This window comes from Arachis ipaensis, chromosome B01, assembly GCF_000816755.2.
Source record: "Arachis ipaensis cultivar K30076 chromosome B01, Araip1.1, whole genome shotgun sequence".
NCBI lineage: Eukaryota > Viridiplantae > Streptophyta > Magnoliopsida > Fabales > Fabaceae > Arachis > Arachis ipaensis.
In genome coordinates this window covers 25,576,102-25,587,196 of record NC_029785.2, presented here as the reverse complement: position 1 = coordinate 25,587,196, position 11,095 = coordinate 25,576,102, and the positions used below count along the sequence as shown (strand labels likewise).

Genomic DNA, 11,095 nt, shown 5'->3' with positions numbered 1-11,095 from the left:
TAAATAAACAGATTAATAATTAGAAGAAGAGAATTGTGTTCAAATAGACAAATTATCATCCGAGGGTAGATTAGTAAATCCAATTATCAGTAAATCTGTTAATAACATCTTTCCACAGGTTAGGTTTCTAGGAATTTGGTAGTATTCGAGTTATGTAAGCTAGTGCTTCTGTGGCTATTCACAACCTGGGACAGGGATATGGCCATTATAGCACAGATTCAAAGTGTTACATCCGAGACTAAGCTGTTTCTAGTAAGAACCAAGTGTATGAACTATCAAATAATCAAGGATATGGTTTTAGAAGCCATGTAATCCAAGAAAAAGCCTTGCACTCTCATCTACCTGCTTCACCAGGCCGAAATCAGCAGACATTCAAGCCTTTCCATTCTCCTATCTGTAACTCCCTCCACTTCTTCTAAGGGCTCAGGGATTGAAAAGTAAGGTGAAGATACGAAGAAATAACAAAGAATCAACGAATACCATCATAGTAATCAAGAAAATCATCCTGTGGTGGCCTCAAACTCGAGATACTACCTTAGCCCCAGCCTTTCTGTACACGTTTCAGAGTTTTCAATGCAATACCACTGCCACCATCCCTGTTAAGTAATACATAACAGATCATCAATGAGCATTGAATATATATTATACAGTCAATTTGACAATCATTTCCATGTTCAAAGCAACACCCAAGTTTATTTATAGTTGGATAGAACTAACATTTGTGATGACAGCAAATTTTGATACAAGATCATTTCATACACATGATAAAGCAACTTTTTCAAAAATGAATCAAGTACAAAAAAATGATATGTATTGTTTGTATAAGTTTATCAACCAGGAAACCGTCTAACAAATGAGATAATGGAAATGAAGACAGATTATATCACATAGTAGCACTCCATTCAACCAAACACGAATGGTATCATTGCCGTAGAAGAAATCATATACAGATCATATTTATGGAGGACTAATCATTGTATATAGAAATTAAGAATGCAAATTATGGAATGATTAAAGAACAAAAAACGGTAAAAATAATTTTCAAAACAGCCAAAACTAACAAATAACTTCATTTCCCCAAGGAAAAGAACCCAAAAATGCACAAAAATTACCCATACCTGTGGATTATATCCTGCCAATCACTTCCACCATCATTTTCAACTTTTCTAGGAAAGATCCTCTTGCCATTTTGATAGGTTCTGTCAGCAGGTCTATCTTCTGAAGCAAATTCCATCATCCTCTTTGCTAATTCATCTGCTCGGTGTTTGTTTCCGCTTTTACTAAATCCATCAATTACCGGCATGAACGATGAATGGTCAAATCCATATCCCTTGTCAATTAATTTATGGAGAAGGTAATCAGCATCGTCTAATCTTTCACTTTGGCAAAGTTTATCAATTAAATCTTTATACATGAAATCCTTCAATGCGAAAAATCTATCCAATGAAGCTTCAAATAGATCCTTCGCTTCAAAGAGTTGTCCTCCAGCAAGAAACTCATTGCACATTAAACTGTACAAGACTTCTTTGTGGCCACATATACTCAAAGCTACCTCAAATAGCTCAAATGTTAGTTTAAAATCACTAGACTTGCAAAAGGCTTTAATCAATATCTTGAAGGTAGATACTTTGGGAGATATGCCCTTATCCAACATTTCATGCAAAAGAGAAGTAGCATCATTTGTTTTTCCTCCTTCACAAAGGGCAGAGATTATGTTATTGTAAGTATAAATATATGGATATATCCCTCTTTCTCTCATTTCATCCATCAATCCATATATTTCAAATATTTGCCTTTTACCTCCTAGACCCAGGATCAACGAATTATAATTTTTAAGAGTCCTGCTGCATCCATTTCTCTCCATATCCTTCAAGACACGGAATGCTGATGATATCTTTCCTTGCTTACAAAAACTTAATATGAACGTATCATATATTGTAGAATCAGGGCGCAAGTTTTTTGCCATCATCTCAACAAATTTCTTTTTTGCTTCTTCTACCCTACCAACTTTGCAAAGTGCATTAACTATGATTGTATATGTGACTACATCAGGTGTGCACTTTGACACATTGTGGATTGAATTAGCTAGGCCAGCAAATGAGTTTCCCTTACTGAGGGATGTTGGTCCATCAGTCCACATCTCACCTAGCATTTGAATTGCTTCCTCCAATTTTCCATTTCTACAGAGACCATTGATCATGATATTGCAGGTCACAGTATCTAACTGATAGCATTTCTCGTTCATCATTTGCAGCATTTTCTCTGCTTCTAGTGATCTTCCCTCTTTCCACAGGCTATGCAGCAATGTGTTACAGGTATAAGTATTTGGATAACAACCATTCCTTATCATTTCATGAAGAATACCCTTTGCTTCAAATACCTTTCCTTTGCTACAATATCCATGGAGGAGAGTACTATAAGTAACTGTGTCTGGATAAACACCATTGCTTATCATCAAATCCATTAACCTTCTGGCATCCAACAGCATATGTTTCCTACATAGCCCATCCATCATAATGTTATAGGAGTAAGAATTCAGCTCAATGCCTTCCGCTACCATTTCATCAAGAACCAATTGAGCATCCAACAGTTTCCCATTCCTAAGCAACCCCAACAACCATATATTATAACTTTCCAAAGTGGTGAAATTGCCATCCTTTTTCATGGAGTCGACCAAAGCCTTTGCTTCCACCAGTATCCCTATCTTGCAGAACCCTTTTATATCAAGTTATAAGTAACTCTATTAGGTTTAGGAAGTCCCAACTCCTGATCCAACTGCATATCCCTGAAAATCCTTGACGCCTCTAAAACCTTCCCGACCCTACAAAGCGCCGAAATCCTAGAATTAAAGGCGACAACATCTGGTAACATACCCTGTTCCCTCATTCTCTCAACCAACTTCTCAGCTTCACCGGTCAAATCCTCCTTACAGAAGCTTGAAATGAGAGTATTGTACACAACCCTATTGGCAACAAGACCTGATGACTTGTCAAGTATATCCAAGGCTTGGCTCGTGAGACCTGCCCTACAAAACCCACGAACTAAAATGCCAAGAGTGAACTCATTTGGGTAGCACCCTTTGTAAGACATTTTATCGAACAGGTTCCGTGCATGGTCCAAAGCACCGGAATCACACAACGACTGCATCATGAGGTTGAAGGTGTAAGTTTGCGGCCTTACCCCCTCAGTGATCATGTCGGAGTATAGCCACGTGGCGAAATCAGAGCGGTGTTGGTTGAAGGAGGCACGGAGGAGGAGGTTGTAGAGGGAGAGTGGAGGAGGAGGAGAGGGGAAAATGGGCCCTGAGGGACTTGAAGCGGGAGAAGGCATGGGGTAGGTGGGATGAGGAATGGGCCAAAGCCCGGACGAGGAAGAGGAGGGAAGGGTGGGCTATGTTGGGAGGCTGCGTGGCTAGGATGAATTGACAGAGGTCATCAATCTGGTGGTGCATGTTGGCAGCAATGAGGACACGTATGGCGGCCCGTGTGGAACGAAGGAGATCATGAGTGGGTAAGGAAGAAGAGGTAGAGGATGAGAGGATGCGCTTCAAGAGATGCCATGCAAGCTTGGGGTTGTTGGTGTTGCTCAGAACAACTTTTGTCAGCTTCGACGACATCGTCTAATCCATCTTCTAGTTGTTTGTGCATTACTCTGCTTAAAAGAAGAGACAATTAGGGGATTAATGTGTTGTGAGAGTGAAGATTACTGTTCTTAGTTGGGACTGAGTCCTTCAATTGAGATTCCCTAGAGATGCTTGCAATATATACTCACGCAAATTCTTAGTGACACGATTGTGTTTTCTAACTTATTATAGTATCTTCTCACACCACTGATCAACTTAGTAAACAACTAACTTAACCGACTTTTAACATCTTTCTTCTTGATGGGAGATGGGAGAGAACTTCATGGTTATTGCTTGACGAGGGTTGCCTTTCCATGATTGACACATGTGACAGTTGTATGCTTGACAAGTTGCACTAATTTAAAGAAGAGGACAAAGAGTTATAATCCATCTAATTCTCATAGAAGTTTAGGGTCATTGCTACTAAAAGAAACAACCTACAAAGTAGAAGTTTAAGCAGAACAAAACAAACCCATTGAAGCTTTACCCTTCTTTTTTCATGTTAGCTCTAAGGCCAAGGACCAGTAAAAAGCTTTACCCTTCTTTTACATAGGGGTGGCAGTCAGCCCTGCCCTGCCTGGTAAAATGGTCCTGAATCTTCACCCCGCCCGCCTAACGGCGGGCTAAGCCCTCCATATTTATTTATTTATTTATTTTTGAAAAAAATTACTGAACCATTAAACATTGAAAAAAAAACACAATTTGACAAACATTTTAATAAACCTATAATTTCTAAATTTACAAACACAAGTGTTTATAACACTAAAGCAAATTTGTTCCTGAACGTAGCCACTAGCCACAACAACAAATCAGCAAGAAGTCCAGAACATAACCAGCAAGAAGAACAAATTAAGCAAATTTGTTCCAAACAGTGATAAACCCCAAGCAAACAAAACAAAACAAAGAAAACAAAAAAAAAAAATCTGCACCAGTTTTTAAACCAGTAAAGCTCAATCAAAGCAAACAAATTTAACAAAGCAAGATAATTTAGAAAACCAAAAAAAAAAAAAATTAAACAAAGCAAACAGAAGTAACAAAACGGTGGTTCTGAAAACCGGACCAGTCATCAAACCGCTCTAATTATTGGTTCACTGGTTTACTGGTCCAACCGGTCTAACCGTGGTTCAACCGGAAAAACCGTTCCATAATAAAATAATAAATAAATTATAAATAAACATCCTAAATATCTTCAAAATTTAAAACCCTACATAAAATATCACCAACTAAATGAAATTAATCATCAAAATATGCAATGACTTGCTGCAAATTTGTTGACAATTAACATAATTATACTTCCATTAAAAATAGCTGGATTGAATTACAATGCACAAGTTAAAGATAGAGAATATTTGTCTTAATGTAGCTAAGTCAAAGTAAAACAAAAAATGATAGTGTTGCACAATAAACACACAACAGAGCCTGAAACAAACACACAACACAGGCTGAAACAAAAACACAACAAAGCCTGAAACAAAAAAAACCCAACAGTGAAAAATGACGAAAGATTAACAGTTTTCAACCCAATTTTAACAAAGCTCATCACAATGATTAACAACAAAAAAAAGCAATGAAGGAACAGTGAATCAGTAAATAGGCAGTGCAAATTCAAGAAACTTTAATAAAATTTAACTACAGAAACAGACAGTAAAGCAGTAATAGAGTTATCAATTTAAAATTTATCATACAATCAGTGAGCAAAAAACCAGTCAACCAAGTACTGACTGGGCACTCGAAAAAAAAAAAAGAATCAAAAGAACATTTAAATCACAGCAAAAACACAACAACAATATGAACATTTAAAACAAAGCAACCCAAAAAAAAAATCTAAAAATCACCATTGCTGAAAACAATGATTTGATACGTGTATGCTCAAAGAATTAAAAGCTAAGCTTACAGGAAAGTGAAGAATACCCAAACCAAAGAACTTTCAATCAAAGCTTAAATCAAGAACAGAAAATCACAACAAAAACAAAAAAAATTAAAAGTAACAGAAGAACAACAGAACAACAACACAAGAACGATTAGCAAATTAACAAGTTCACAATAACAGTTAAAATTTACCAGAAGAACACTAATGCAAGTGGAATCATCATGCTAATATGTTTTCTGCAAAGATACTATTTGTGCAGCTAAAATTTCCTAATTACTAAGATCCAATTATTCTAATTTCACATGCAATCAACTTATTAAGTTTCTAAAAGCTAGAAATGATAAAACCAACCAGAAATATGGTTAAAGCATTTCATCAAACATGTTGAGTGTGGTAAAATTAAAACGAAATAAGAGAATTCAAAGCTTAATATCAATGTGATAGAGAAGAGAACATAACTACTGTAACTTTAATTCAGTCTATGAAAAAATCCAAACCACTTCCAAATCAAATAGTTGCTTATTGTAATGGAAATCAGAAGTTGCAGAGTTTGAAGCAGGGTATTGGTGTTGTGCGAGTGTATTGCCTGGTGGCGGGTTTAGGGAACTCACGGCGGCGACAAAAGGCAGCAGTTCGACGGCTAGGTGTTGCGCGCGGGTTGGTCGCAGAGTTTGAAGCAGAGCAACGTGGCTTCCAGAGGAACGCGAATGCGAACAAGAACGGTGAACGGCGAGTGAACGCGAACGGTGAACGCCGAGCGAACGAGAACGGCGAAGAACGCGAACAAAGACCCGAACGTGAACGTCACACAATCGGCGACGGAAGCGCGGCTGAGCAGACAAAGACGATGGACGCCGAGCTCGAGGAAGCAGCCGCGATCGGTGACAGCGAACAGGGGTTGAAGACTTGGAGCATGAGGGAAGCTAGATAGACGGACGGATGGCGAACTTTGAGTGAGACGGACGGCGGCAGTATGCCACTCCTTGCGGCGGTGGTGTAGGCTTACAGTGCTAGGGTTTCTTGGCTGGGTTTGTGTGATTTCTTTCTGAATGAAAGAAAGAAAGACCGAGGCGGGTTCCGTTCTGATGTAAAGAAACGAAGGAGCTTCCGTTTTTGTGTAAACCGGGCGGGTTTCGGTTCGATCTGACCGGCCGGTTTTTGGCCGGTTTAACGGTTTCTCACCGGTTTTCTAAACAATAGTTTTACATGTCTGATTGGACGGCTAATATTGTCGGTTCGCGGTTGAACTGGTTCAATCGGTCTAATTCGGTCCGATTTTTAGAACATTGATAAAACCTTAACAAACCAGCAGCAACGGCCAGGAGGAGTAGCGATGGCAAGGAACCACAAGCAGCAGCGACGGAGAGGGTGCGAGCCTGCGACGGTGGAGGTGCGACCGAGCAATGGAGAGGTGGGAGCCTGCGACGGAGACGGGCGACAACGGGGTGCGAGCCTGCGACAGAGCCACGGAGGAGAGAGGTGAGACGGCAAGGCGCGACGGCACAAGGTGTTGTGGGTCAGTGTGTGTGACGGGGAGAGCCAAAGGAAGAGAACTCGTTGTGAGTGTAAGTGTTGTGGGTGTTGTCTCTTGTGGTTAGAGGTGTGACAAGGCCAACAACCCAACAAGGCCTTAGGCCTGGCCTACATTAAGCCTAATTAGCCTGGCCTTTAAAAAATAATTAGTAAATTTGGACAAATATAAAAGACTATTTATAAACCAACTTGGTTAGTCACAAAAAAAAAAAAAAAAAAAAAAAAAAAAACAAAAAACCAACTTGGTTAGTATAGTGGTTAGCTCATTAGTTCGCTTAAGTAAGTATCGGAAGTTTGAATCATTACAAATTACAAATTCTGCTGTCACATATATATACATACATGTATGTGTGAATAACTAATTTTGCTAATTTGGCTATGACAAACTAATCTCTATAATTAGCAAGCTAACTATCCACTAACATCCCCCCTCAAGTTGATAGTTATGCATACTGTTATAATATCAACTTGGAATAAAAACTGCAGTCTAACTATGACGCTATCTAACTAACTAACAGTCTCCTTCAAGTTGGAGAAATGGAGAATTCTATATCACTAACTTGTAGTAAGGGAAGATGTCAATCATCAAGTAACAAAATTACTGGTACCATTCTCTCTCAATGGAGGAACATACAAATCGAACAGACCTAGCTTGCTAAAACAGTTCTAAAAAGGACCAGGTGCTAAGGCCTTGGTGAAAATATCCGTTGTTTGATTTTTGCTTGAGATAGTTAGCAATTTAACTAATCCAGACACAACTCTTTCTCGCACCACATGACAATCTGCTAATTTCCAAAAATAAACTTTTATAACTTTATAAAAGGTAAATATTTTATCTCATTCTTCTCCGATTCTTCAGAAAACCATTCGGATTGATTCGACTTCTCGCCATGTAAATACTTCAACTTTTTTGCAATTCCCACCATCGCCCACTCATTCCTTCGATTCGGTACATGATTCTTCTTTTTTGCTTTGAACTTTTGGCATTCATCAGAAGTGTAATCTGCTGTTTCTCTTCATATTTGAATGCAAGTTATTCTAGTCCATGTTGATATGCTTATTGCTTGAAATTCTTACTCTGTTAAATGTTTGCAATTATGTCATTGCAATTTTGTTAGCTCAATTTGAATTTAATCAAGTCAATAAATTTGAAGCTGAGAAAATAGCACACTCAGGGTTTGTGATTCCACATAATGCATGATCCTCAGACCACTGCAGGCTGTGTTTTATGGATTCTAATTTACACATAAAATTCTGTTTGGAATTAATTGATACTTAAATAGGGCTGTGCTTGGTTGTTTATCTTTTTTTCATGTTTTGAATACCTGTTTTGTTTCATGAGGTCTTACTGCATAGGCATTGGAACAATAAAAAGGGCAGCCGAGTTTACAAGTTTAGGTTCCTGAATCGAACTTTTGATTGTAAAGAGAAATCTCTTATGAGTTTACAAGTTTAGACTTTACTACTATTCAAGTTTACATAAGCTCTGCTAATTAGGCGAAGTCTTTCGTTCAGTTACTTAGCTGTCCGGGTCGAGGTGCTTGTTACAATGTTAAACTTGTAATATGAAAGGTTACTGCAATATTTGCAGTTCTTCTTTTGTTTAATATTGGGTGATGACTACATTTAATCGAAGGGAATTTTGAATTTTGGATCGATGTTTGGGATTTATGCAATTTGTTTTATTTGTTTAATTGATTCATTAGTTCATCATGTGTATGCTGATACATTGTATTGATTGTGGTCAGATTTTATCTTGTTTAAAGATGGACTTGTAGAAGAGAGAAACACAGAATTTCCAAGCATCCTTTGGATTATAGAGGCAAACTATCATAAAAATCCAGTTCAATGGGTGCTCCTAAACAGAAATGGACTGCAGAAGAAGAAGCAGCACTTAAAGCTGGAGTAGTCAAACATGGAGCAGGAAAATGGCGCACTATACTTACAGATCCAGAGTTTAGTTCCATCTTGCGCATGCGCTCCAATGTAGATCTCAAGGTAAATCTTTTTAATCCTAGAAGGTTCCAGGGAGTTTCAAAGAAAGGCTGTTTTATTGCTCTTTTAGGTTGGGGATTTCACAACTGCACTTGCTGAACAATTTGTTTTAATAAAACTGCAAAGTTATATTGGATACCTTTGGTGACTTGTACATACGATTTGAAATGTAAACAGGATAAATGGAGGAATATAAATGTCACAGCAATATGGGGATCCCGGCAGAAGGCCAAGCTAGCCCTTAAAAAGAACCTACTACTACCAGCCCCTAAAATCGACAACGATCATATGGCCTTGAGTACAGCAGTTCGACATGATGAAAATGTTCTCGAAACTAAGCCCCTAGCAATATGTGGTCTGTCATTGCCATCTCATAATTCAAAACAACAATTATCAAGGTTAGAAAGTTTCCTCTATTTTCTATCTGTTATTTAGACTACAGAAAAAATTTATCATCATGACTGTGGTGTTTGTTTGGTTTGATCTTGCTATTGAAAAGCATCTGGACATTGTAAAATTGTAGATGTTACTTCCGTTACAAGTAATTAGTTCCAAGATTATAGGATAAATTTTATGGATTAGATCATTTTATTTTTGGCTTGGCTCTACATGATGTTTCTGCACAAAGGATGGCAAATATAAGAATCAAAAAGAATAATTCAATGGTTCACTTCCTTTGCATGAAGTAACATGATTTTTACTTTATTTATTCATGATTTAGATCTGAAAGTTCTGCTGTGCTCATATGTATTCCTCGTAGCATGTCATAAGAAAATACCATAAAGAATTAGCAAATCCTTTTATTTCTTTGTTTAAAGAGAAGGAGAGCGTTGGAGCAATGGTTGAGTTGTCTTCGTATGGCCTCAAGGTCACGGATTCAAGCTGTGGAAATAGCCACTGATGTAATTATCAGGTTAGGCTGCGTATATTACACCCTTTGGGTGCGACCCTTCCCTGGACCCTGCATTAATGTGAGATGCTTGTGCATCGGACTACCCTTTCTTCTTTGTTTAAAGACATAATGCTTTGGTATATTTTTCTTGTCATATACTGGTGTGCATTAATTCTAAATTCAGTTATTGTTGATTACTTGATTTCTATTATATTTAGGGTTTACGTCAGTTACAAATAGCTGATAAATAGTTTTCTTTCTTGATGCCATTTTTCATGACAGAGGTATTTCTACTTCATCTTACTTAGTACTATCAATTCTAAACATAACAAGTCCGAGTAACAAATGATCTTCAAAGTTTCCCAGTCTCATGAATTGATTTACATTAGACTTCTCGGTAAATTATTTTATTTTCACTTGATGCACCAAATTATTTCTCTTTATATATCGATTGGCATATTATATTTCTATTTTCAAAATAGATATAACTACGAATGGCCTTGGTTTGAGTTTGTTCTTGCAGAATTAGAAAACTTGGATGCTGACCGAAAATATTTCTCTTGTATGCCCATAAAGTGATATTTTTTCTTATTAGTTGCCTGAAATATCAAACAGGTTTGACATCCGACGCAAAAGACCTGGCAAAACTCATTAGAAAACTGGAGTCCTTTCTATGTATATAAACATTTCTTTTTTGAAAATACTTTGCATGTGCCCTCCCCTTTCAAGTTAGAAACTGTTAATTTCTCTACAATGGTTCACAAAAGCATAGCAAAGTTCAACCAATCATACTATGCTTCATTCATCTGATCTTGTCTTCTCAAATAACCTGTGACTTAACTTTAAAACATCAGTGAATACTGATGACATTTGCAATCTGATGTCTGTTTACATGCACCATCTCATCAAAAGTAATGCTAAGCCTTCTCATCGCTTCAGGAAAATTATCAATCTCCTACAAACCTTGGAAAGTTACTGCGAACAAGACTGAAGCATATGGTGGATATTGGCAAAATAATCAAGGTAATTCTGCTATGAATATTAGAAACGAACCATCAATTGATTCGGTTAGATTACTTGGTCAATGGTTCACGAAGTGGGTCACTGGTTGAATTGGTTGACCTATTCATAATTAAATATATTATATAAAATTATCAAAAAATAAAATTAAAATCTAAATGCA

The 11,095-nt window shown here is 37.4% G+C and overlaps 2 pseudogenes; one reads left to right on the top strand and one right to left on the bottom strand.

The window, feature by feature from the left end:
- On the bottom strand, nucleotides 323-3,628 carry LOC107627885 (annotated as a pseudogene).
- LOC107627875 overlaps nucleotides 7,842-11,095 on the top strand; it is a 4,240-nt pseudogene continuing 986 nt past the window's right edge.